Raw genomic sequence first — 26,339 nt, forward strand, 5'->3', positions numbered from 1 at the left:
TGAGGCAGAGATAGCTAAGTAAAACGAGATCACGTCCTCTGGCCAAGCCCTGTTCCCCGTCAGTTAGCAGGGAGTTCTGAGAACTTCTTTTATGCCCAGAGTGCACTGGTGTTGGGGTCTACAGGGTAGACCTTGAACTCACTGCTCTCCTGATCGCTCCTCTCCCGCCGTGGAGATGCACTTCCGAGGGACTTGACTTGCCACGGACCTGAGTGTAGCCCTGGCCCTGCCCCTTTTCAGTGGTAAGACCTTGGGTGAGTTAACGCCTCTGAATTCACCATGGCCCATCTCTAAAGTGGCCGTACTTTCTCATGGAATTGTTGAGGGCATCGGGATTACTGTCATTATCATTTGAGACAATGTGAAACTTGATCAGGGCTTCTTCTGTGCCGCCAGGTTGTTGGGAAGGGAAGGATGGGGGTGCTTAGCCCTCCCCGCTCCCACTCTGCTGTGAAGTTTTGCCCTTTTGTTGCTCAGCTGGGCATGTGAACAAGCTAGTCCCCTGGGACTGGCCTAAGCCTTGGCTGACAGGTATGTGGCCTGGACATGGTGAATTTGATCCTTCTCCCGTGACCTGGGGACTCTTTGTCAAACTGACAGAGAGGAGGCAGGGGTCGGGGGAGAGGCTGGACTTCTGGCCCCTGCACTCTGGGGCTGGGTCATTTTTTTCACCACCAAAGATTTCTCCACTTATTACTCACCTCTTCACAGATACCAGATCTTGAAAATATCGGTCTGCCCCAAAGCCTGCATTCATTAGGCAATGATTAGTTCGCTTTTGCATTTTCAAAATGACTCAGAAAGCCTTTTTTCTGCCTGAGGAAAATGGAGTTCCCACACCAAGATGATACTATTCTAGCTAGAAGCAAAGCGACACGATGTGCCGCTGTGGTTACAGCACGCTCCGTGTCATCACAGGGACGTTGTACAGGCTCCTGGGCTGATTTTGGGAGACTGAAAATATGCCCCAGTCCCTAGGCTCTGGGGATGCCATCCTGGGACCCTCTGTGGGGTTGGGTGCTTGCTTCTGTCTTTCTTTTTTCTTTTTTTTTTTTAAACTTATTTATTTATTTATTTATGGCTGTGTTGGGTCTTCGTTTCTGTGCGAGGGCTTTCTCTAGTTGCGGCAAGCGGGGGCCACTCTTCATCGCGGTGCGCGGGCCTCTCACTATCGCGGCCTCTCTTGTTGCGGAGCACAGGGTCCAGATGCGCAGGCTCAGTAATTGTGGCTCACGGGCCCAGTTGCTCCGCGGCATGTGGGATCTTCCCAGACCAGGGCTCGAACCCGTGTCCCCTGCATTGGCAGGCAGATTCTCAACCACTGCGCCACCAGGGAAGCCCCTGCTTCTGTCTTTCTGGCCACGGGGGCTGTGGCTTCTGCGCCTTCAGAGATGGGAGGAGGGAGCGGGTGCACATCTGGACGAAGTGGCCCCCAGAAGCCACATGCCCCCAACACTTGCCTTTTTAAAATGTATTTCTCCCTCTTTTCCTTCTAGAGTTTATCCTGAAGCTACCATCAGAAAGAGACTTCAAGAGAATCTTGACGCCCCTGAACGGAAAAGACACCAGTTGAAAGAGGTATGATTGGCGACATGGGAGTGTGGATCTTAACGTATTCAAATACGAGGGTCTAATCTTCTCTCTGCTCCCTGCCCCTCCAGACTCTCCATTTCTGAGTGAGGAAGCTCTCAGCTCGTGCTGGAGGGCAGGGCAGGCAAAGGGCGGCTTTTCTCTTGTCCTCACCCCCAGATGTTTGCTCACGGATGGGGAGCAAAGGTGAGGGGTGAGGAGACAGAGGCTGATGGGGTCTCACCAGACTGGGTGCCGCCCCACTGACGGAGCCGAAGGTCGTGCTTGGTCCTGAGTCGATCCAGGAAGTGAGGGTTGAAGGGTTGGAGGGAGTGAGCTCTCCAAGGGAAAGCAGAGCTCCTGGGGGATCACGGAGGGTCCCGCCTCTGTCAAGGACCCCTGCCACGCCTCCCCTTCCTCCACACCCACCATGGTCTTGGGATTGTGGGAAGGAAATACCTTCCTGGGGTGATTTCCAGCCCTTCCCTCACCCCATCCCCTCCCCCCATTCCAGGACTGTCGTTTTGGATAAAGTTCAAATCCACAAAGACTAGGATCAATCACCATATTCCATGACGGAATTGGGAACGGAGAAGACTTGGTCTGCTTCTTGGGCTCTGGGAGCTTCTTGGGCTGCCCACAATCCCAGGACTGGTGACGGGCTGGGTCACCTCAGGGAAGGTTCCTGAATGAGGAGCCAGGATATCTGTCCTCTGGCCCAGTCTGTGGCACCATTGTGCCTCAAGAGCCCTTACAAGCCATTTCCCTCATTGGGCCTCATTTTCGCATCTGTAAAGTGGGGCAGCAGTGACTTGAATCTCTGTTCCAGCCCGCAGGTCCTCAGTTGCTGAGGTCCCAAGACCAGGGCTGAGCTGGGGGAAGGGCAGGTGTGGGAGCAGCAGGGAGGCAGAGACGGAGGTGGGGCTTGGGCATGGCTGTGGAGACGAGAGGGGATTTGGAAGCTCTGAGATTTGATTGCCAGTCTTGAGCAAAGGATGACTCAGAGCCTCAGGGGAAAGACCACAGGGTCTGAGGTGCAGATGCGACTGTGTTTGAGTCCCAACTAATCAGAAGAGTCAGATTAACCAACACTGAGTGAGGGCTTCTCCGTGCCAAGTGGAGGGCTATGTGCAATCCCTCTACCAACAGCCCTGTTATCACCTCCATCTCAGGGAAGAGAAAACCAGGCCTCAGAGAAGTTAAGTGACTTGCTCCAGGTCACACAGCAGCAAGTAATGTGGCTTACTTGAAGCCCCTCCCTGAACTACCCAAGCATTCTTGTGCATTTTGCTTACCAGCTCTATGACTTGAATCTTAAGGTTAAAAAATCCTTGAAGCCAAATCACCTCTCTGAAATTCATTTCCTGAAAAAAGACATGGAAGTGATTTCTTTCCTAGAATTTTTTTTTTAAACGTTGGGCTCTTCGAAAAATCTCCGTGAGTCTTGATTTTCTGATCTCTGAAATGGGAACATCACACTTATTCATGGGGTTGTTTTGGGGAGAAGATGAGATGAGGGAGCTGAAGAAATCTCCCCACACCATCCCTCCCTACAGACCCCCTCCACCGGCCTTCCCCCTCCTGGGGCTGCTGTGAGGGTGGATGGCGTGTACCCACGTTAAAGTGCTGTGCCCAGCCGCCTGATGGCGTTTGCAATTTCAGCTGCCTCTGTTGCCCTTGGTTGGGAAGCACTGGCCACTTTCTGACTCACTGATCTGATATTCACCTGGTCTCCAAGCTCATCCTCTTAACTTTGGATGTGCCCCCTGGCTGGCCGGGATTATTTTAGGCTGGAATCCAAGGCAGGGTGGCCAGGTCCTAGCAGCAGATAAAACAGGGCCACGTCAAGGCCCACCCAAGTGGTCAGTGGCAGAGGAGCAGCGAGGCCGGGGCCTGGGGGGCTTCTCTCACTCCCTCGACAGCGTCTGTGTCCCACAGCTCACCCTGCTCTGCCAGCCGCCTGGGCCATAATCTTCATTGTAAGCCTCCTGGCAGCAGCCGCCCTGATCCCTGCAGGAAGCTATCACCTTATCACAGAGCCTGGATCCCGCCAGATTTTCTTAATCAGGAGAAGGCACTGAAGCGAGTCAGAAAAAGCTTAACTTCCTTGGGATCTTTCTGCAAGGGATGTTTCTCCATCAGGGGAAGCCGTGGGCCTCAGACGAGAGGAAAGAATCTCTTTAAGTACAGAAAAAAGCAGCAAGGGGGCCGTTGTTCTTGGTTTACCTTCAGCAGGGCTGCTGAGGGAGCAGAGTAATTTTGCCTGGGCCCCTGTTGTTAGTCAGGAAACAGAAATTATAGAGTCACAGGGAGAATCCAAAGATGACTGTCAGCAACGGGCAGACTGGCTTGAGCTGTTGTGGGAAATGTTTGCTGGGGTCTGGTAGCCGGGCTGGTGGAGGCTGAGTCGAAGCTCTGCCCTTCAGTAGCTGTTTGACTCCGGGTGAGTGCTTTGATTGCCCAGAGTCTCAGTTTTCTTATCTATAAAATGGGCAAACAGCACACACACACACATACACACACACACACACACACACACACACACCCCCCCAAGGTGGTTATGAGGGCCAGGAAATCACCAGCGAGATGATCCTGTGTGCTTTGAACGAGGGCAGCCCCCTGGAATAATGTGGGTAGCCTCCCAAGGTGACCTCCTTGAAGAGGCTCAGGCTCTTGGGATGTGAAAGCTGGGTGTTTGTGACCACACAGTGGGGTTACCCTGGAGACACATACCTCTCTCTGTGCGTGGTCTAAAAAAGGCCTGAGATGAAGGGCCTGGGTTGTGTCAGCTCTCTGTTCTGACACCCCTGGGGCATGGGGCCATCTCGGGTGTGAACAGTTCTCCCTGAGCCTTTATCCCATGGTTTACACTTCACTCCTGGTGATCTTTCCCGGGCCCTTTCTGTAGGTAATCACTGATCCTCCCCACATCCCAAGAGGCAGGGATTAATAAGCTCTTTTTAAGTGAGGACAACTGAGGTTCAGAAAAGTGGTAAATTAATCCAGGGTTCACCTCTAAAAAGCAGCAAGGTTAGGACCCAAACATGGGGCTCCTGCCCTAAGGATAGTGTGTTTACCATAGCCACCCACGGCACCCACAGTGCCTGCAAAGGCTCCACACCTACAGAGGTGCCCTGTGTGTGTCCATAGGGACTCCCCACAGCACTACAGTGGCTCCCCATGGTGCCCATAGAGCCACCTAAGGCATTCGTGAAGCACCCCCCAGGAACTCACAGCATCACCCCATGGCATTCATGGTGGTCCCCATGTGTCCCCAGAGCACCCCGCATACCCACAGCTCCCATGGTCGCACGGCTCCTGCGTTCTCCATCCAGCCTTGCGTGGAGTTTGGAGGTCAGGCAGAAAGGGGACTCCCTTGATGCTTTTATCTCCCCAGCCAGCCCTCTATAGCCGGCTGAGCAAATGAGTGAAGGCAATTTTTAGGAGGCCTCTGGATTGTCCTCCTGCTGAGATCTGACAGTGGGAAGCAGGTGGCTGGTGGGGGTGGGTGGTGGTGAAGGAGGCCTGACTGCCACCACAGCAGAGCCTGTACCTACTTATCTATTTTTCCTTTTGTTGCTTGTACTTTTGGTGTCATAGCTAAGAATCCATTGCCAAATCCAAGGTCATAAAGATTTACCTCTGTGTTTTCTTCTAAGAGTTTTAAGGCTTTAGCTCTTATATTTAGGTCATTGATTCATTTTGAGTTAATTTTTGTATATGGTGTGAGGTAGGGGTCCAACTTCATTCTTTGGCCTGTGGATATCCAGTTACTCCAGGACCACCGTTGAAGAGACTGTTTTTCCCCATTGAATAATCTTGGCACCCTTGTTGAAAATCCATTGGCCATAGATGTATAGGTTTATTTCTGGATTCTCAGTTCTATTCCACTGGTCCATATGTCTATCCTTATGCCAGTACCATGCTGTTTTGATTACTGTTGCTTTATGTGTAACTTATGGAGAAGTATTATTATATTTTAAAGCTCCCCAGGTGATTCCAATGTGCAACCAAGGTTTTGCACTACTGGTGTTTAGAGGAAGATGAGGCACAGTTAGGGAGGCTGGTTGAGAGGCTGCTGGAGTGATCCAGGGCAGTGCAGGGTGGAGAGGATGTGGCCCTGAACTAAAGCTGCAATCGTGGGGGTGAAGAGGCCATGATAGAGTTGAAAGAGGTTAGTGAGGGAGACATCCTGATTCTCCTTGATTACGGGAAGGCTTTAGAGATGCCAAAGGTGAGAACAGAAGCCAGTGGTCCAGGTGAGCTTGATTAACTTCTTACCCACCCCAGTGTGATTTGGAGGAAGACCTGAGTCCCAGTCCAGCTCTGCTCCACTGTGTGACCTTGGGCAAGTTGCTCAACCTCTCTGAGCCCCTCCATTGCCTCTGTAAGGTGAATTGATATTCTCTGCCTGCTCGTTCAGAGGGTTGGGTGTGGGTCAAGCAGGTCAGCTCTGCAAAGGCTGGAAGGGACTTAAAGGCCTTGGCAGATTCTTGGCAGAGAATGCTTGGCAGATTCTCCACCCCAAAGTTCCTGCCAGGTGGTTGTCAGTATCCGCCCAACCAGGGACTTGAGGCTCATAGCCTCCACTGCAGCCTATGCTGCCTTGGGCCACCTTGGGCTGTCTCTGACAGGTCAACATGTCTCCTTGTGCTGCACTGAAATCTATTTTCTTGTACCTTTCATCTTCTTGCCCCAAATCTGCTTTGTGGGGCTGAAGGGAACAAGCATCACCCCTTTCCCTCCCGGCCATTCTCCTGTATCCCCACCCCACACCTTCTCATCTTCTGGGTGCAGGGTCATCGTTACCTCTGCCTCCCTCTGAGGATGCAGGTCTAGGTGCTCTCTGGACTTCTTGCTCTCTTGACCCTCTTCTGAGTGGACTCTGGCCTGAACTTGGCACTCTCATAGTTCAGCCCGCAGAGCTGAGGCCAGAGCTCCAGCTGTGTTCTGAGTCCAGCCAAGGTGGGTGAGACCATCATCTCCCTCAGTCCAGAACTTTTATGTTTGTTCATGGAGCTGAGGTGGCATTGGGATCCAGTGATTCCCGCATCCTGTTTGGACTCAAGCTCCCATCTTTTCATTGACCAAGTAGAAAAGGGATTCACTCTTGCTACTTACATCACATTTCCATGCATTATTTGTAAATCATAAGGCAGGTTAATCCAGAAGGGAGAGCATAGCTTTGGTATTAGATGAATTTCAGGGCTATTTCTTAGCTGGGGCAGATGAACTCAGTTTACTCTCCTGTTAGATGAAGATAGTCATTACAACTGCAGGCTTCATGGTCAAGATTAAATGAGGCGATGGATATCAAGTGTGTAGCCCACTGCCCAGGAAGGAGACAACATTCCAGGAAGTGGTGGATCTCATTACCTGTGTCGTCCCAGTACCACCCTTCCTTTTTGTCCAATTCTGACTGATGGGGCACAAGCCCTGAGTTTAAGGGCAGGAAGGGGTCGCAGCCCCAGGCCTTGTCTCCCTCCTGGCTTCCCCCTCGCTCTCTGGGAGACGTGTGTGAGGGGACAGGGTGACAGGTTCTCACCACCCCAGTTTCCTGCTTACTCAGCTCAAAGTCTGCCAGAACTTTCTGGCCTGGGGCCAACCCTGTGTCCATATGTGACTCATGACAGCAACCTGGTCCTTCTCTGCCCTCTAGGATATTGTCTATCCCAAACCTTTTCCTTCTTTTCTTTTTCAAGTTGTTTTAAATTTGCACAAGAAGGTTCATCCCAGGACCACACACCCATTGTCCCTGATGGGAGGCTCAGCCGGTGGAGCTTTTCCCTCCGAGCTGCCCCCTCTCCCTGACCTGGTCGGCTGTGAGAGCAAGGCCAGACCACCCCCTCACTCTGTGGGGTGACCATTATTTAACATCATGGAGAGATAATAATAAGTCTAAACTTCCTCTTCTAAAGAATGAGCAAATCATTGTTTTTCTGTTCATGCAGCAAAAATTAGCAAAACATGCCCTTAAATGGCTTTATTATTATTTTTTAAGTAATGACATATATACACATTGTGAATCACAGCTGAAGAACTTTCAAACAACCAGATGTGGCAAAGAGGGAGGGAATAGAAACCCCATTTTCAGATGCATGTCAGCCTCAGAGAGGGGAAGTGACTTGCCCGAGGTCACACAGCTATGGAGTGGTAGAGATGGGCTCAGTCTGTGAGTCTTCTGACCTGGACTGGTGATCATTCTGCTGCACCCAGCTGCCTCTTTTATTATTTAAAAGTGTAAAATAATGTATTTTAATTTATAGCCTACAAATAAAGGAAGAAGTCCAAACTGGCTGGCAGTGATGCTTTGGTGGCTGTGGTAGTGTATTATCTGAGAAGAAATGAATGGGGCCATTCCTTGTGCTTTGGGGTTTGCCGAGCTGTCTTCCCTTTCTGGGCCATGGTCAGGGCTAAGTTATGAAAGAAAGGCACTGTGGGATGGAGGAAGGAGATTGGGCTGTGGACTCTGAAGCTTTTTTTTTTTTTTAATAGACTATTTTCTAGAGCAGTTTTAGATTCACAGCAAAATTGAGGGGAAAGTGCAGGGAATTCTCACATTCTCTGTCTCTATATACATCCCTACACACATGTGCAGCTTCCCACACTACTGACATCCCGCACCCGGTGGCACATGCATTACAATTGATGAACCTACATTGACACATCGTTATCACCCAAAGCCCATAGTTTATACTGTGGTTCTCTGTTGGTGTTGTACATTCATTCTATAGGTTTTGATACATGGCTAATGACATGTATCCACCATTATAGTATCATATAGAGTAGTTTCACTGCTCCGCCAATTCATCCTTCCCTCCCTACTAAGCCCTGGCAAAGCACTGATCTTTTTACTGTCTCCATCGTTTTGCCTTTTTCTTCACGTCATAGTGTTGGAATCATAGAATACGGAGCCTTTTTAGATTGGCATTTTTTCACTTAGTAGTATACATTTAAGGTTCTTCCATGTCTTTTCATGTTTTGATAACTCCTTTTTTTCCCCTATTTTTTTGTTTGTGGTAAAATATACATAACAGAATTTAATGTTTTAACCATTTTAATTGTACAGTTTGGTGGTATTAAGTGCATTCAAATTGTTGTGCAACCGTCACCACCATCCATCTCCAGAACTCTTTTCATCTTGTAAAACTGAAACTATACCCATCAAACAATAACTCCCTATTCCCTTCTCCCAGCCCCTGGCAAGCCCCATTCGACTTTCTGTCGCTGTGATTTTAACTACTCTAAGTACCTATGTAAGTGGAATCATACATTATTATTTTTTTTACTGCTTATTTCACTTAGTGTAATATCCCCAAGGTTTATCCATGTTGTAGCGTATGTCAGAATTTTCTTCCTTTTTAAAGCTGAATAATATTTCTCAGTATGTGTAAACCACATTTTGCTAATTCATTCATTTGTTGATGAACACTTGGATTGCATCCACATTTTAGCTATTGTGACTAATGCTAAGTTCATTTCTTTTTAGCACTGAATAGTATTCCATTGTCTGGTCGTACTACAGTTTGTTTATCCATTACCTACTGAAGGACATCTTGTTTGCTTTCAAGTTTTGGCAATTATGAATAAAGCTACTATAAAACTTCTGCGGGTTTTGGTGTGGACATAAGTTTTCAGCTCATTTGAGTAAATACCAAGAAGCACAACTGCTGGATTGTACAGTAAAAGTATGTTTAAATTTGTGAGAAACTGCCAAACTGTCTTCCAAAGTGGCTATACTGTTTTGCATTCCCACTAACAATGAATGAGAGTTCCTGTTGTTCCACATCTTTGCCAGGATTTGGTGTTGTCAGAGTTTTGGATTTTGGCCATTTTTATAGGTGTATAGTGGTATCCAATGTTGTTTTAATTTGCAATTCCCTGATCACATATGGTATAAAGCATCTTTTTATACGCTATTTTCCATCTGTGTATCTTTGGTGAGTTGTCTGTTCAGGTCTTTTGTCATTTTTAAATTGGGTTATTTGTTTACTTATTGTTGAGTTTTACAATGCAAGTTTACAAATTTACAAGTTCTTTGCATATTTTGTATAATAGTCCTTTACATATATCTTTTCCAAACATTTACTCCCAGTCTGTGGCTTCTTATTCTCTTGACAATGTCTTTCACAGAGCAGAATTTAAAATTTTAATCAAGTCTAGCTTATCAATTATTTCTTTCATGGATTATGATGTTGTATCTAAAAAGCCATTGCCATACCCAAAGTCATCTAGATCTTTCTCCTGTGTTATCTTTTAAGAGTTTCATAGTTTTGTGTTTTACTTTTAGGTCTGTGATCCATTTTGAGTTAATTTTTTTGTTGGTTATAGTATCTGTGTCTAGATTAGTTTTTTTTGCATGTGGATGTCCAGTTGTTGCAGCACCATTTGTTGAAAAGACTACTTCTTCTACACTGTATTACCTTTGCTCCTTTGTCAGAGATCAGTTGACTGTATTTATGTGGGTCTATTTCTGTGCTCTCTATTCTCTTCCATTGATCTAGTTGTCTATTCTTTTGCCAATGCCACACTGTCTTGATTACTATAGCTTTATAGTAAGTCTTGAAGTTGGGTAGTGTCAGTCTTCTGACTTTGTTCTTCTCCTTTAATATAGTGTTGGCTATTCTGGGCCTTTTTCCTCTTTATAAAACTTTAGAATCAGTAGCTGATATCCACAAAACAACTTGCTGGAATTTTGATTGAGGTTGTACTGAATCTATAGATCAGGTTGGGAAGAACTGACATCTTGACAATATTGAGTCTTCCTATCCATGAACATGGAATACTCTCTAATTATTTAGTTCCTCTTTGATGTCTTTCATCATAGTGTTGTAGTTTTTCCTCATATAGATCTCGTACATATTTTGTTAAATTTCTACCTTGTTTCATTTCTTTTGGTGCCAATGGAAATGTATTATTTTTTTTGTTAAATTTCAAATTCCACTTGTTCATTGCTTGTGTATAGCGGAGCAATGGACTCTTGTATACTAAACTTGTATCCTGCAACCTCACTTTGCTATAAATACTTATTAGTTCCAAGAGGTTTTTTTTGTCATTTCTTACAGATTTCATATGTAGACAATCATGTCATATGTGAACAAAGGCAGTTTTATTTCTTCCTTCCCAATCTGTAAAATTAAAACACCTGTAGAAATTTAAAAAGCTTCCTTCCCAATATGTGAAAGTAAAAAACCTATGTCTTATTGCATTAGCTAGGACTTCCAGTACAGTACTAAAAAGCAGTGGTGAGAGTTGTCGCATTGTTCCTTAATGCGAGAGTTTCTAGTTTCTCACCATTAAGGATGATGTTAGCTGTAGGTTTTTTGTAGATATTCTTTATCAAGTTGAGGAAATTTCCCTCTATTTCTTGTTTTCTGAGAGTCTTATCATAAATGAGTATTGGATTTTGTCACATGCTTTTTCTGTATCTATTAATATGATCATGTGATTTTTCTTCTTTAGCCTTTTGATGTAATGGATTACATTAACTGATTTTTGAATGCTGAACCAGTCTTACATACCTGGGATAAATCCCACTTGGCTGTAGTATATAATTCTTTTTATACTTTTTTCATTTCTATTTGCTAATATTTTGTATTTTGTTGAGGATCTTTGCATCTATGTTCATAAGAGATATGGTCTGTAGTTTTCTTTTCTCGGAATGTCTTTTTTGGTTTTGGTATTAGGTTAATGCTGGCCTCATGGGATGAGTTAGGAAGTATTTTTTCTGCTAATATTTTCTGGAAGAGATTGTTGCAAATTGGTACACTTTCCTCCTTAAATGTTTGATAGAATTCACCAGTGAACCCATTTGGGCCTGATGTTTTCTCTTTTGAAAGGTCATTAATTAGTGATTCAACTTGTTTAATAGATACAGGCCTGTGATTGTCTATTTCTTCTTGTACGAGTTTTGGCAGGTTGTGTCTTTCAAGGAATTGGCCTATTTCATCTAGGTTATCAAATTTATGGGCATAGAATTATTCAAAGTATTCTTTTATTTCCCTTTTCATGTTTGTGGGAACTATAGTGATGTCCTCTCTTTCATTTCTGATATTAATAATTTGTATCTTCTCTCTTTTTTTCTTAGCCTGCCTAGAGTCTTTTTTATTTTTATCAATTTTCTCAAAGAACCAGCTTTTGATTTTATTGATTTTCTCTATTGATTTCCTCTCCTTTGAAGCATATGTTTTAATCTGTCACTATCTGAGGGATCTTGAGGGTAAATCCCTTCTATTCTCTGTCTCAGTTTCCACATCCGCAGAATGGGTATTGTGGCAACAATACTTAGCCCAGTGTTAGTTTGAGGGCAGATATCAAACGTGAGTCCACATTCATTGATTCAATAAGTATTTGTTGAGCCCCTACTATGTACCAGGTTTTGCTCTACATTCTAGGAATATCATAGTGAACAAAAGAGCAGGGTCCCTGCCCTCGCGGAGCTTGGCTTCTAGTTGCAGGACACAGAGATCAAACAAACTGAATGTCAGGCAGTATTAGAGGCAGGAAGGGCCAGGGAGTGGCCAGGGCTGTGCTATTTCGCATAGCGGGTGCTTGGAAGGCCTTCCTGATCAGACGTCATTTGAACAGGGACCTGCAGGCAGTGAGGAATGAGCCTTGACTTCATCTGGGGGAAGAGCCTTCCCGGTGAAGGGAACAGCAAGAATAAGGGCCATTACGCAGGCAGGCGGCTGGCATGTTGGAGGACCAGCAAGGAGGCCAGGGTACTAGAGGGAAGGAGGTAAGGAAGGAGAGGCCAGGAGGGAGCTGCCAGCCAGGTGAAGATTTTGGATTTTCACTCTAAATATGATGGGAAGCCAGTAAACAAGGAAGAGACAGGATCGAATTTACATTTTACCAAGATCACTCTGGCTGCAGGGTGGAGGACAGACCATAGGGGACAAGGAGACCGGGGTGGAGACTGATGTTAGAATCCAGGCAAGGGATAAGGTGATTTGGAAGAACAAAATGGTGGTGGAGGTGCTTCGAAGCCAAAACATTCATCGTCTGTTTTGAAAGTAGAGCTGAAAGACTCACTGATGGGGTGGAAGAGAAAGAGAGGTGTCAAGGGTGACCGTAGAGTTTTGTAAACGGAGGAGCCTGGGTGGCTAGGCTTTGGAGGAGTCTAAGGAGAACGTACTGAGTTCTCTTTTGAGGCATTTTAAGTGGAGACATTTATCCATCCAAATGGACGTGGCAAGAACTTGGATGGAGATACAAACCTGGAGTTCAGGGGTGAGGTCCGGGCTGGAGAGACAAATTTGGGAGCCATCAGCTTATAGAGTATTTCAAGCCTTAGTGCTTAATGAGACCCCCTGGGGGTGAGTGTGGATGGAGAAGATGATCGGGGAGTGCAGGGTCTTGGAGAACCTGTAGAAGGTGCCCACTGGCTGCTACCTGGAGCTGCCCTGAGGGTGGCCCATCCAGGACACCAGGGTGAACAGATAGTTTTGCATTGTCCTGGGAACTGTTCCAGAAGAGAAGCCAGCTGCAAGAGCAAGCCCGGGCTTAGCCTGCCCTGAAGGCGGGCGCTGTTCAGCTGTCAGTGACCGACATAAAATAGAACAGGGGCAGCAGGACATACCTAGGATATTCAACACCTGGAGAAGATGGCTTTTTAACACCAGTCATCTCTATACAACAAAATTATTTTCAGTAACAGTGGTGAAGTAAAACCAATTCTAATAATGGTCAGAAAAGAAAACAGTGAACTGGGCTTCCCTGGTGGCACAGTGGTTGAGAATCTGCCTGCCAATGCAGGGGACACGGGTTCGAGCCCTGGTCTGGGAGGATCCCACATGCCGCGGAGCAACTAGGCCCGTGAGCCACAGCTACCGAGCCCGCGCGTCTGGAGCCTGTGCTCCGCAACAAGAGAGGCCGCGATAGTGAGAGGCCCGCGCACGGCGATGAAGAGTGGCCCCCGCTTGCCACAACTAGAGAAAGCCCTCGCACAGAAACGAAGACCCAACACAGCCATAAATAAATAAATAATTAATTTAAAAAAAAGAAAAAAAAAAGAAAACAGTGAACCTTTCCCTTTAGTGGACTTCGTATATAGAACCATGCCAGTCAACAAACAAACAGACATTACAGTGCAAAAAATGGGGGAAAAAGTAATGGGTTCATACTTGTTAATTACATTAATGTATATTTTGAAAAAAGAGAAAAAATACACAAAGTTCCAAAAGAGTGAACCCCACAAGTTTGGGAGAATGAACAGAGGTGGCGGCCTTGGCAATAATCCGTTTCTGTTTCCTCATCCTTACAATCACTGCGCTGTCATTGCCTAGTTAAAATCTACTGTTTAACTGTGAGAATATCTGGTGGCCTAGGGATTGGAGCTGTGTTCAAAGAGGACTCCAGCGATTCTGAATTCTTATTCTCACAATGAACGTGTGTAGCAGAATTGGCTTGTGTTGGGGAATAAGTGGGTGTTCTCTGAACTAACGTTCATGTAAACACAATGTTTATTAAAGGTCAAGTAATAAAAATGTGCTCATTTGAAGCTTCCACACGTATTATTAAAACTCAGCTGTGATTACAGCAATTGTTTAGAACCTGGAGCAACAGGATTTTTTTTTAAGGCGTATGTTTTATCATTGACATTGTTTAGAATTGTCAGCTTTCAGTCGTTTTTTTTTTTTTTATTTTTAGAATAACTCTAGGATGATGTCATGGTTGATGCCTTGAAATTGTGAATGGCTTTTTTAAAAAAAATTAATTAATTAATTAATTTTTATTTTTGGCTGTGTTGGGTCTTCGTTTCTGTGCGAGGGCTTTCTCTAGTTGCGGCAAGCGGGGGCCACTCTTCATCGCGGTGCGCGGGCCTCTCACTATCGCGGCCTCTCTTGTTGCGGAGCACAAGCTCCAGATGCGCGGGCTCAGTAGCTGTGGCTCACGGGCCTAGTTGCTCCACGGCATGTGGGATCTTCCCAGACCAGGGCTCGAACCCGTGTCCCCTGCATTGGCAGGCGGATTCTCAACCACTGCGCCACCAGGGAAGCCCTTTCAGTCGGTTTTATGTTTGTTTTTACATTCCCTACAGGCAATTCATCCCCTATGGACCCTGCGCAGACCGCTCCCACTGCCCCGCCCTTGTCAGATGTTTCCACGAGGGTCGTTGGGCGATGGAGGGGAGGGAGCGGAGAACTCTGAGGAGGAGACCCTGTGGGCTGGTCCTGCAGTATGGCCAGCTAGTTTCCAGGTGGACATAGGTGCAGAAAGGCCTTCCAGGTGTCCAGTACACACTGAAGAGGGAGGCAGGATGGAGCCTGGTGTCCTGGGGGACCCTGAGTAGGTTGGCATTAGGCTCTAGTTCCTAAAGGCCACCCTGGTTCTGAGCACCATCTGTGCACAGAGTTTAGTATTACAGAGAGTCGGGCACCGAAAGCTTCATCCGTGGGTGACAGTTTGCCCTGGTGGATGTGAGGCTACATCCCTCCCGGGGACACATCTGGCCCTGCCCAGTGGGATCCCTACCCTCTCTCCCTCCCTATCTCTCCTTCCCTTTCCCTTTCGGCAGAGCAGTCCGTGAAGACAGCCGTTCTAATGAAAAATCTCATAAATACCAGGAGATAAGCATCCAGGACTTTGGGTTTTTATCTCTTCCAAGACTCCCTGGAGAGCCTTCTTGGTAGGAAATATCCCTTCGGAGCTGAGATTTTCTCCCGGGCTTCAAAGATGGGGCTGGCTTCTTAGGAACACAACATCTGTTTAAACTGAACTTGAACCGAGAGGCAGGCGCGTCCCACGGGAGGGGGACAGGGCAAAGCAGGAGGGTGCAGAATCTGCTGTCTGTCTCTGGGGGAAGCCCCGCAGGCCTGTTCCTCCTTCTGGCGGTGCATCCCCCTGCTGGGCAGTGGCTTTGGGTAAATGCAGAGCACTGCGGGGCAGGGGGTCACAGACCTGCGGCTGTGTGCTGCCTGCTCTTCAAATAGCACCCAGGCCATGATTGTGGAGACCTCCTCAGCCAGGAGAGGGAGCGAGGAGACTCAGGGCGATAGAGTGGCTCCTCCAGCCTGGGAGGTCCCCTTGGGCCCCAGGAGCCCCTTTCCAAGTGCTGATTTCCCAGCTCTTGGCATTTGTGCTGACAACATCCTCCCTCTCTCCCTCCCTTTCTTCCTTTCTTTTTCCCTCCATCATTCACTGAGCATCCACTGGGATACAGGGATTAAAAATTCCCAGTCCTCGACTTCAATGAGCTCAAAATCTGATAGAACAACCTGATTCCTCTCAAAGATAAGAAAAGTCGAGCCCTTTGTGTGCTTGGGCGTGTGTGCCAGTGCACGCTGTTATTGTTAAGGCCGTAAAACAACATTACAGAGAGCTTGGAAAATGAAGGGAAGAGAAATCATTCAGTGCCCCTCTCAAGACAAGAGGCCCATTCGTTTCCTGCTTTTGTTCCCACTCAGGAGCGTGTTCGGCAGAGATGCCTCCAGAAAGGCCGCTGAGTTCGGCTTCCTGCTTTTCTTTGCGCACCAGCTCCCGCTGCAAAACAATCGCGTAGTACTCCTTCCTGGGCAGCACTGGGTTAGGGGCCCCCTCTGTGGGCATGCAGCTTGCTTCCAATGTCCACCAATGTTAGATGCTAGATGCGTGCCTCCTGGAAACGGTCGCTAGGTTAGCAAATAAAACTACAGGATGCCCAGGTAAATTTGAACTTTGTATAGCCAGTGAATCATTTTTTAGTGCGAGTATATCCCATCAGTATTAGTCCCATGGACTATTTGGGACATAAGCTAAAACATTATTTAGTGTTTATCTGAAATTCAAACTTCACTGAGCATCCTGGATTTTATCTGGCAACTGTGTGCCTGGAGTGTCTTGTGGCGTGTGGGTATTCAATGCTGCTTTATTTAATGATACAGAAAACTAGCTGCTGCTATCTTTTCTTTCCTATTTCATGGGGGGAACACTCTCCCTAACTTGAATCTATCCTTTTTTGCTCTTGATCGTGCCTCCCCGACAACTCTGATCTCCACGGCTCTGTGGCTTAACACACTTGGAGGTCAAGGAATCTAGCCCCTGTGGTCCCTCTGAGCGCATCCTTTCCCCGGCCTTTTTCTGGAAGCTTCCAAGGACTGCAGATGTTTGGTTTGCTTTGTGGAGGGAGGAGGAGGGGCTGGTGGGAGGTGTGAATTAGCACTCCCCCTTGGGCCCGAGGAACTGCTTCCTCTAGAGCCCACCAGCTCCTTTGGCAGCCACGGATATAGGCAGTGTACTTGCCTTTGCCCTGTTAGAGAGAGCAAAGGTTTGAGGATGTTGATCCAGGGCTGCAAACCCATAGAGGTTTATGACATCCTTCTCTCCATCAATGAACTTATTTTTCATTCTAAGGCAGCTTCAGGGAATAAAAATATAAATCGAAGTGGCAGACAGTAAAGAAAAAAATGATTGACTGGAGAGTGGGAAGACAGAGTGATGCCTTGTGGTTAAATGGATTTTCTGTTTAACTGAGGGTTAAGTAGAAAACTCATTTTGATTCATCCTCTGCTCTTGCAAATCTTTCTGAAATGTATTAGGCTGCTCCCTGGTTTTCCTAAGTGCACCATAATGACCATAATTGAATCTCTTTGCTGGCAGAGCATCCTGTGGGCGTCGGGGTGCACTGTTGTAAATGTCAATCCTCTAGGTGCGGCCAGGACTTGGGCTTTAGAGCCTGCGGCGTAGGCTGTGCAGTGGCCCTTCCTTCACTTTCGCTACTGTCTCACTCTGTCTTCCCAGCCACCCTGGGCTGGGGCTCAGGAAAGGACCATTTTAGAGATGTGGAAACTGAGGTCCACCAGGTGAAGGACTTGCTCCAAGTCACTCTGGCTGGTAGAGGAGCTGGGCCTGAAGCCAGTAGAGGTGGCGATGGTGAGTTGGTCTGGATTCAAATACTGGCTCTCACTTCCTGGCTGGAAGAAGACCATTAAGCTTCATGAGCCTTGGTTTCTCCATCTGTGAATTGGGCATAATAACCTTTCCTTACAAAGCTGCTGATGAGATTAAGTGAGGTAATCATGTGGGTGGGCTGCATACCTGGGCCTTTATATATTTAAAAGAAAAACAGCACACACACTCCCTTACCCCCAAAAGTCCCACACACCCTGGTCCTGGGACCCTGCATCCAGCTTCTTTCCACTTTGCTGTCCTTCCTCCTCTGTGCGCTAGTCATTTTGCGAGACTCCAGGGCCAGAATGTCTGGGTTTGAATCCTGACTCCATCTCCCACTCCCTGTGTGGCTGTATTTCTGGGCCTCAGTTTTACCATCTATAAAATGGGGATAATAGTAACCTTCCTCCTAGGGCTGCCATGAGGATTAAAAGCAAGAGAGCTTGTCCAGGCAAGTGCTATGCAAGGATTTGCCATTGTCCTTCTAGGACTTGCTTAAGTGAGTCCAGGTTCACCAGTCTTTCAGGATTTGGTCCATATCCTGAGCATGTTAACAGGAGTGGGCTTTGGGCCCAAGCTCCCTCTTGGTGCCCCAGGAGCTTGCACGGTCAGTCTGGGGAGAAGGAAAGAGCCCCACTTTCTTCCTGCCATTGTCTGGCTTACGTTTACCCCTCCCCAGGTGCTCAGAGATGGACACCAAGAGGGAGCCGTGGTAACTTATGAGGGGCCCTGGTCACTGGATGGAAGACTTCTGCCCTGACAGGGCCCCCTAACCAGAGGTCATTGCCCTCCAATAGCCTGTCTGTCTGGGACCTTCGTGCTCCCTCTCCGTATGTCATGGATTTCTAGCATTTCAGGAAGGCATTTGTTTTTCTCCTTATCAAGGGATCCACTTGGAGCACAGAGGCCTGTGTGTGACCTCTGGACCCTCCCTGGGGTCAGGGTTAGGGGGTGGGGAGTACTCTTCTCCAAGCCAAACCCCGGCCAATGAGGCCACCTGTTCTGGCCTCTGGGCTGCTGGGTCCACAACTCCGTGGGTCTTGTAGGCAAATCTGCTCCAGCTCCAGAGTGATCAGCACTGACCCCTACCTCTGCTGAGCCCCCTCCCGCTCTGGGACTCTTTCACGAGGGTTGCGACTAACGAAATAGTCACCCTGGTACTTTAGGACAGGAACAGCAGCCTGGGTGCAAAGCCCTGGGTAGGCTGGTTTATTTATGCATTTATCTTTAACAGGAGGGCTGAGAGAAAGTGCGCGGTTTGTGAATATTTACAGGCAAATTACTACGGGGAGGAAATGAATTCATTCTCTCTCCTCTCCCACTGTTAACAGATCACACTGTGGTTCCCCACCGCCTGCCTCTTGAAGCCCTCCCTTTCCTTTCTTGCAATTCCCTGTAGGCTTTACTCCAGCTCCAGAAGGGGCGGCCGGGGAGATGTGTCAGTATAATTCCCCATGCACTTATCGAGCACCTACTGTATTCCAGCCCCGGTTCGGGTGCTGGGGGTACTGAGGCGAGCAGCTCACCCGACGTCCCGGGCCTCTCTGTCAAGGGGGCACGTGGACAAAGAACAGCAGTGTCTGTTGGAGGAAACAGTTGCTTCGAGACCTGAGGGGACAGGGGGATGGGCAAGATGGGCTCTATCCGTACGACTCTGGGGAAGGCTGGGCAGAGGGGCTGCCTCTTGTCCTGGGCCTGGAAGGATTTGTTTTCTCAGCAGAAGGGGTAACTGGGGCAGCGGGAAGAGCACAGAGCCTTGGAGGTATGAAGGACGGCACTTCCTGGGGGGCAGGGACATAGCACCTGTGGAAGGAAGCAGGAGGAGGGGGAGCTGCCGAAATGCGGGTTTGGCTGGATTATTTCTGGTTTTGAGCTGGGGAAGGTACTGACAAGGGAAGAGCTGGCCCAGGGTTGCCCAGTTTCCAGAACTAGCCGGGCTGAGCCTGCTTCCCGCCTCCTGTGGTAAAGGACTAAGTTGGCAAATAATGGCCTCTATTGAGAGATGGGAGTTTTCGCCTCCCCTCCCCCCTCCCCTTGAGGCCAGGAGTAGCAAATACGAGGCAGATGTGCTGTCACTCCTCCCTCCCTTTCAGAGACATCACTGATTGATTGTGGCACTTTCACTGGACACAGAATCCTCAGTAAAGCAAGGGAGGCGGGTACTTATAACCAGTGTAAACCAGCCCTCCCAGAGGAAGGTGGAGGCCTTACAGTGGACGGCTGGACCTTAGGGTAGCCTCGGCAATGGATTGGTGATGAGAAAATTGCTTCTTTTCTCCAGGCCTCAGTTTTCTCACCTGTGAAATGGGGACAGGGATGGCCCACTTGATCTCTGAGGAACGTCCCAGTGGCTAGCCAATATTTGTTCATCCACTCATTCATTCATTCTCTCCACATTGTGCACGTACCATGGCTGGCACTGGGGAGGGGGTTCCTAGGAATATACTGGTGAGTCAGGCGGCCAAGACCTGGCTTCAGTCGTGGTCTGAGCTGATGGTCCTGTGGTCTGTGGTTTTCAGAATCTTAAGTGTTGAGGTCAGCTGTGACCAAGGACAGGGCTGGGGACCTTGATTGTTCCAGACAGATGGCAGTCTATGTGGCCACCTGTCCAGTGGCCAGAGGGCACGGGGGTCTCTTGGGACATCGGGCTTCGTCCCTGGGCCCACACACCAGGCATCCCCACACCGGTTGGTCAGGTGCCCATCAGGTCTAACCTGTGCACTGAGAACCTCGGCCCAGGCTCCGGGTCCTGCTGAGCCGAGGGAGGAGCTAGTCTGGTCACTGTGGGCCTTGTGAGGGCTGCAGGCTGGACCCAGTGTATCTCTCCTGGGAGCCTGCCCCGGGATTGACCCCTGGGCTCTTCTCAGCAGGGAGAACCTTCTATCGTGCTCACTTTCCTTCCAGCTTTGTGTGTTCTTCCTCAACCCGCCTCCCCAGATTCCCTGCTGGCTGCGTCCTTAGTTTATCCCAGGTCAGGTGAAGTAAGACCAGCCCTTTATCCTCAGGATTCTGATATGGGGCCAGGGAGGGAGCAGAGATTTCAGAACTGTCTAGGACCTCCTCTGGCCTGGCGCCCTCAGATGCTAATAAAAGCACCATGCTTTTTGTATTCAGGGAGGGCCCTCCCTGACCTGCCATAGGCGGAAGGGAGTGGGGCAGGCCAGCTGGGGCAGATCCCAGGGAGGGTTAGTCGGGGGCAGCAAGCTTCCCAGGCTGGGAGCCTTTGGGATCAGGGCTGTGGTTGAAATGTGTTACCGTGGGAGCTGATGGAGCCCGCCACCGTGGTCTTGTTAAGACACAGATCAATTGCTTTCAACTGCTTCTAATGGGCACACACACCTGCCACACCCATGCCTTAGTGCTCACCGTCCCGCGCACACGCTGACCACATACCTGTGCACCTACGACACGCCTGTGCATACCTACGCACTCCTGCGCACGCCACGGACCACTGCACACGCCCATCCACGCAAACGCCTTCACACCCCTGCACGTGCCTCTCCTCCACACCCACCCCGGCTCCCACTGCCCACCCATGGCCTTCCTATGCACACTCCGTCCTTCCCACAGAGTTCCTGTCTCCAAACACAGGTCCTCCCTGCCCCGCCCCACCATTCACACGTGCATGTGCGCGCGCACACCACACACACACACACGCACAGGCTGCAACCAGACTTTTGGATGATCTTGCTTGTTTCTCAGCTCTTGGCCTGCAGAACTCTGGATTATCTGGGACACTTTTACCCGGACGCTGAGCCCAGCAAGAGCTCCAGGGAGAGTGGGAAAGTTGAACTGGGGACTAATCCTGGGCCCAGTGTAAGTGCCCTGTGAGGCTGGTGCATTTCTTGACTCCTCCTGTTTCACACACCCATCCATCCATCCATCTATCCATCCCTCCATCCATTCATTCATTCATTCACATATTCATCCACCCAGTGATTCATTCCAGCACATACTGATAGCAGTGAGGCAGGCATTTCCTTCAGATTTCTGAGGTTTGTTAAGGAGAAAATGACATGGGGACTTGATACTTGTTTTTGGACCCAGAAACTCTAGAGTCAAATTTCTGCCACTTGCTAGCTGTGTGGCCTTGGTCTTGTCCTGTCATCGCCGAGCCTCAGTTTCCCCACCTGGAAAATGGGGATCATGGTGCCTCATCCCAGGAAGAGCGCTGGGCCCTGTGGATGGCAGCTGTGAACACCAACTTGGGGACTTCTGTGTCCATCGTCAAAACCCTCCTTGAAAACTCTAATTTAGAAAGATACATGCACCCCAATGTTCATAGCAGCACTATTTACAGTAGCCAAGACATGGAAACAACCTAAAAGTCCATCGATAGATGAATGGATAAAGAAGATGTGGTATATATACATACAATAGAATACTACTCAGTCAAAAAAAAGAATGAAATAATGCCATTTGCAGCAACATGGATGGACCTAGAGATTATCATACTAAGTGAAGTAAGTCAGAGAAAGACAAATATCATATGATATCACTTATAGGTGGAATCTAAAATATGTCACAAATGAACTTATTTACGAAATAGAAACAGACTCACAGACATAGAAAACAAACTTATGGTTATCAGAGGGGAAAGTGGGGGAGGGATAAATTAGGAGTTTGGGATTAGCAGGTACAAACTACTATATATAAAATAGATAAACAACAAGGTCTTACTGTAGAGCACAGGGAACTATATTCCGTATCCTGTAATAAACCATAATGGAAAAGAACATGAAAAAGAATATGTGTATGTATAACTGAATCATTTTGCTGTACACCAGAAACTAACACAGCATTGTAAACCAATTATACTTCAATTAAAAAAATAAATCAAAACCCTCCTTAAAACAGGGATGAAATGAGGTGAAATAAACTCCCTGCAACCTGCAAGCTTCTGGGGCTGGAATGAGAAGTGGGGATGCGGGTGAAGAGTTTCCAAGTCCTGGTGTGTCTTTGGGCCTGAATGTGGAATGCCTACTTTTCAGCCATGGTTGGTCAGTTTCTATTTTTCTGTTCTTTTAAGAGAAAGCGATTGAGAAAGGACTGGCTTATTACACACATTAAGGAAATGTGAGGCTCTAGAGGTTTCTGCCAAGGGCTGGAGGACCAGCCAGAAACCGGTGGCTTAGTCATCTTGCGGCTGCACTGGAGGGCCCCCAGCCAGTTGTGCTGTCTGTAGAGACGAGATAGTGAAGCTGTTGGCGGCTTGGAAAACCTTGCTGATGGCAGCTTGTTGGGCCTTGCTGAAGGGCAGCCCACAGTCACCAGATCCCACTGAGACACCCGCCCCCTCCTCACCTGCCTCCCCCCTCCCTCCGCTACCCCGGGGCCTCCTTGATGCAGGTCCAGATGTTGGAGGTGCTGAGGGCCTGGGGGGATGAAGAGGTGGCTGAGTGGCTATTTTTTTTTTTAAATATTATTACACTTTTATTGGTTAGTGGAAGCTATGACGGCTAACTTCGTGAGAAGTGAGACACACACACTCACACACACACACACGCACAGGAGGACTGTTAGCTCATTGATGGATGGGACGTCACCTTATAGGCCTTAGTTGCTCCAGAGGCCATAGTAGCACACAGTAGGGGTAACAGATCTTTGTTGGATGAGGAATGAATGGAATGTTCCAGCAGCTTGCCTGTGCTTGCCTCTGTCTTTTCTCCCCTGTCCCTGGCATGTTTGGTGACAATGCCAGACTATGGAGCCTCTAAAACACGGGGGAACAGGAGAGATGTCCTTTAAGGGTACAGTCTTGTAACTAGGAGACAAATAAGTCCTGGAGAGCTAATGCACAGTCTAGTGAGTATGGACACTATTGTATTAAAATCACTAGCCTTGCTAAGAGCCTAGATCTTAATTATTCCCACCTCAAAAAAGAAATGACAATTATGTAACATGACAGAGGTGCTATCACTATAATGGCAATCATATTACAGTATATACGTGTATCAAATCAACAAGTTGGACACCTTGAATTTACACGATGTTATATGTCAAATATATTTAAATAAATAAATAAATAAATAAATAAATACACTTGTTAAAAAAATAAATAAAATAGTTGAAGGACTTATATATATTTTGATCCAGCAACTTTTTTCTTTTTCCCGCAAAGAATTTGAAACTTTATTGAGGTACAATTTATATACAGATCTAAAGTGTTCATTCCATTTTGACCTTGTTTACTTACACCCATGTAATCCACATTCCCAGCAAGATAGAAAACTTTTCCATCAGCACAGTTTCCTCATGCCCCTTCCCAGCTAACCACTGATCTGCTTTCTATCACTATAGGTTAGCTTTGCCTGTTCTAGAACCTCCTATAAATGGAATCCTACAGTTTGCCCTCTTGTGTCTGGCTTCCTTCCCTCAGCTTGATATTTCTGAGATTCATCCATGTTGTTGCCTGTATGGGGAGCTCATTACTTTTATTGCTGCACAGTATTCCATCTGATGTATACACAATCTTTATTTATCCATTCATCCTTTGATGGACATTTGGATGTTCCCAATTTGGGGCTACTATGTAATCAAGCTCCTATGAACATTTGAGTACAAGTCTTTTTGTGGACACGTGCTTTCTTTTCTCTCATGTAACTACCTAGGAGTAGAATGATTGCATTATAGGGCAGGTGTGTGTTTAACTTATAGGAAACTGCCAAGTTGTTTTCTAAAATGGTTGTACCATTTCACACCTCCACCAGCTGTGTCTGAGCATTCCAGTTCCTCCACAGCCTGATCAGCATTTGGTATGGTCAACACAGCTTTTTGATTTTAGACATTCTGTAGTTGTGTAACGCTATCTCATTGTGGTTTTAATGTACACTTCCCTGTTTGGCTAGTGAAGTTTAGCATCTTGTCATGCATGGGCTTATTGTCATCTGTATCTTCTTTTGTGGAACATCCATTCAATTCTTCTGGCCATTTTTTTAAATTGGATTGTTGGTCTTTTTATTACTGAGTTAAAGGAATTCTTTAATTTCTGGAAGAAAACATGGGAGAATAACTTCACGACCTAGTAGTGGGCAGAGGTTTCTTAGAAGGGACAGTAAAAATAGGAACCTTTAAAGGAAAAACTGATGAATTGGACTTCACCAAAATTTAAAACTTCTGCTCACTTCTGTCAAGAAAATGAATCAGAAAGCCAGAGAGTAGAAGAAGAAAATCATAACACATGTGCCCAGGATGTACCACAACCATTTGTGAGGACTAGCTTATAGCCGGCACTTTCCCAAACCTATGAGGTCTTACAGCTCCCACTCCCCCAGCAGCCAGGGTGCTCTTTGTTGAAACACTGGTCTGTTCCAGCTCGCCCCCTGTTGAACTTCCAGCACTCAAAGGATAAATCCCAACATCCTCGACGTGGCCTGAAGGCTCTGCCCCATCCCTTTCACTATCTGTGCCAGTGTTGTGTGCACTGGCTTTCTCTCAGTCTCTCAAGGCTCTAAACCCTTTCCCTCGGGGAGCTGCCTTCACAAAGGCTGTTCTTCGAGAATACGCTTTTCCTGGCTGTTCACGCTACCTCTCCTCCCCCTTCAGAACTCACCTCCAGTGTGGCTTCCTGAGGGGAACTTCCCTGGACCCCAGAGGCAGAGCCTGGCTCATTTCCGGGGCTGGGAAGGGAGGGGAGAAGTCATGGTACAGCCTGCATTGCTGGCTTGCGGGGAGAGATTGAGGTACGATTTAGAACCCCATCCTTTGACTCAGGGGCAAAATGCCAGCTATTTAATGACAGATGGGTACTGGCACTGACCAGCCAAGGTAGACACTGGTCATAGTGCTGGGTCCCAGAGGTCTCTAGGGCAGGGGCAGACGTCCCCTGCTTTAGCTGCTGGGGAGGGGCTGGGGAAGCTGTGGGAAGACTTTGGAGCCCAGAGCAACAGCTAATTACCAACCAGTGCCAGCATACGGCAGGACTGTGTTCTGTCGTGTGCAGGCGGGCTCTTGGCCCTGCCTAGTCGGCCTTCTGTTCCTGGCTCATGGTCTTGCCTTTACCCTGTTTTCTCTAAAGCCTTTTTATTCATATCAACCCATTACCTTTCCAACAAGCCTTCAGATTATGAGAATGTGTTCAGGCATTAATGCCCCCACTGCTGCCCCTCAGACCTGTTGAACCCTTTGCCATAAGCTCTCTGGGGACCCTGAGCTATCACTTCTCATATTTCTCTCGATGTAACTAGGTACTATTATAATATTCTTTGTCCACTGTCTCCATTCCTGGACTGCAGCCTCTGAGAAGTCTTCTGCCGCATCCCCTGCCCTGTCCCCAGCACTCGGGGCTGAGCCCGGCACACAGGAATTGCTCAGTGAGTATGTTACCAATTAGTGAATGTTAACCAACAACCACCCGGCAAGATAGACAACTAAGTACATCCTCCCATTTTCCCGATTGGGAAACTGAGGCTCCAGGAGGTTCAGTGGCTTGTTCAGGGTCTCACAGCTGACGAGAGGTAGAGTCACAAGTGAAAGGCAGATCTAGTTTCTAGCACTTCTGCCCTACGACGGCTGCATTCCTTCCTTCTAAGTTTAAACCCAATAATGCAAGTGGTGAATGCTATAAAAATGTGGAGTGTTATATAAATAAAAGGTATCATTAAAAATGTCTATGGTGATTTTAATCATCCCTAACCACGATAAAGACAAAGCATTATTCTAAATATGGGCAGGGTTAGTGCTAAAATCCAGATATTTCTTAGGGGCTTGATATGTCTCACGTGTAAATGCTTCTGTTGAAAGTTGATGAGATACGAAAGAATATTTATCAAATAAGTGTAGGGAATCAATTATAACAATACACTGAACACGTGAGTACCCACCGCCCCGACCTAGAAACACCAAAGACCTCACCCAGCCTGAGGCAGCGTCTTCCCATCCTGGAGTTTGCATTTATCCCC

At 47.6% G+C, this 26,339-nt stretch overlaps 1 protein-coding gene across 4 annotated transcripts in view; it reads left to right on the top strand.

Moving 5' to 3' along the window:
- TSPAN18 (tetraspanin 18) overlaps positions 1-26,339 on the top strand; it is a 181,799-nt gene that overhangs the window by 32,557 nt on the left and 122,903 nt on the right. For all 4 annotated transcript variants that reach the window (XM_061201613.1, XM_061201611.1, XM_061201610.1 and 1 more), the window contains exon 2: positions 1,497-1,578. The gene's annotated coding sequence lies outside the window, so the exon portion shown is untranslated. The remainder of the gene's footprint in view (positions 1-1,496; positions 1,579-26,339) is intronic.

This window comes from Eubalaena glacialis, chromosome 10 (genome assembly GCF_028564815.1).
Source record: "Eubalaena glacialis isolate mEubGla1 chromosome 10, mEubGla1.1.hap2.+ XY, whole genome shotgun sequence".
Classification (NCBI taxonomy): Eukaryota; Metazoa; Chordata; class Mammalia; order Artiodactyla; family Balaenidae; genus Eubalaena; species Eubalaena glacialis.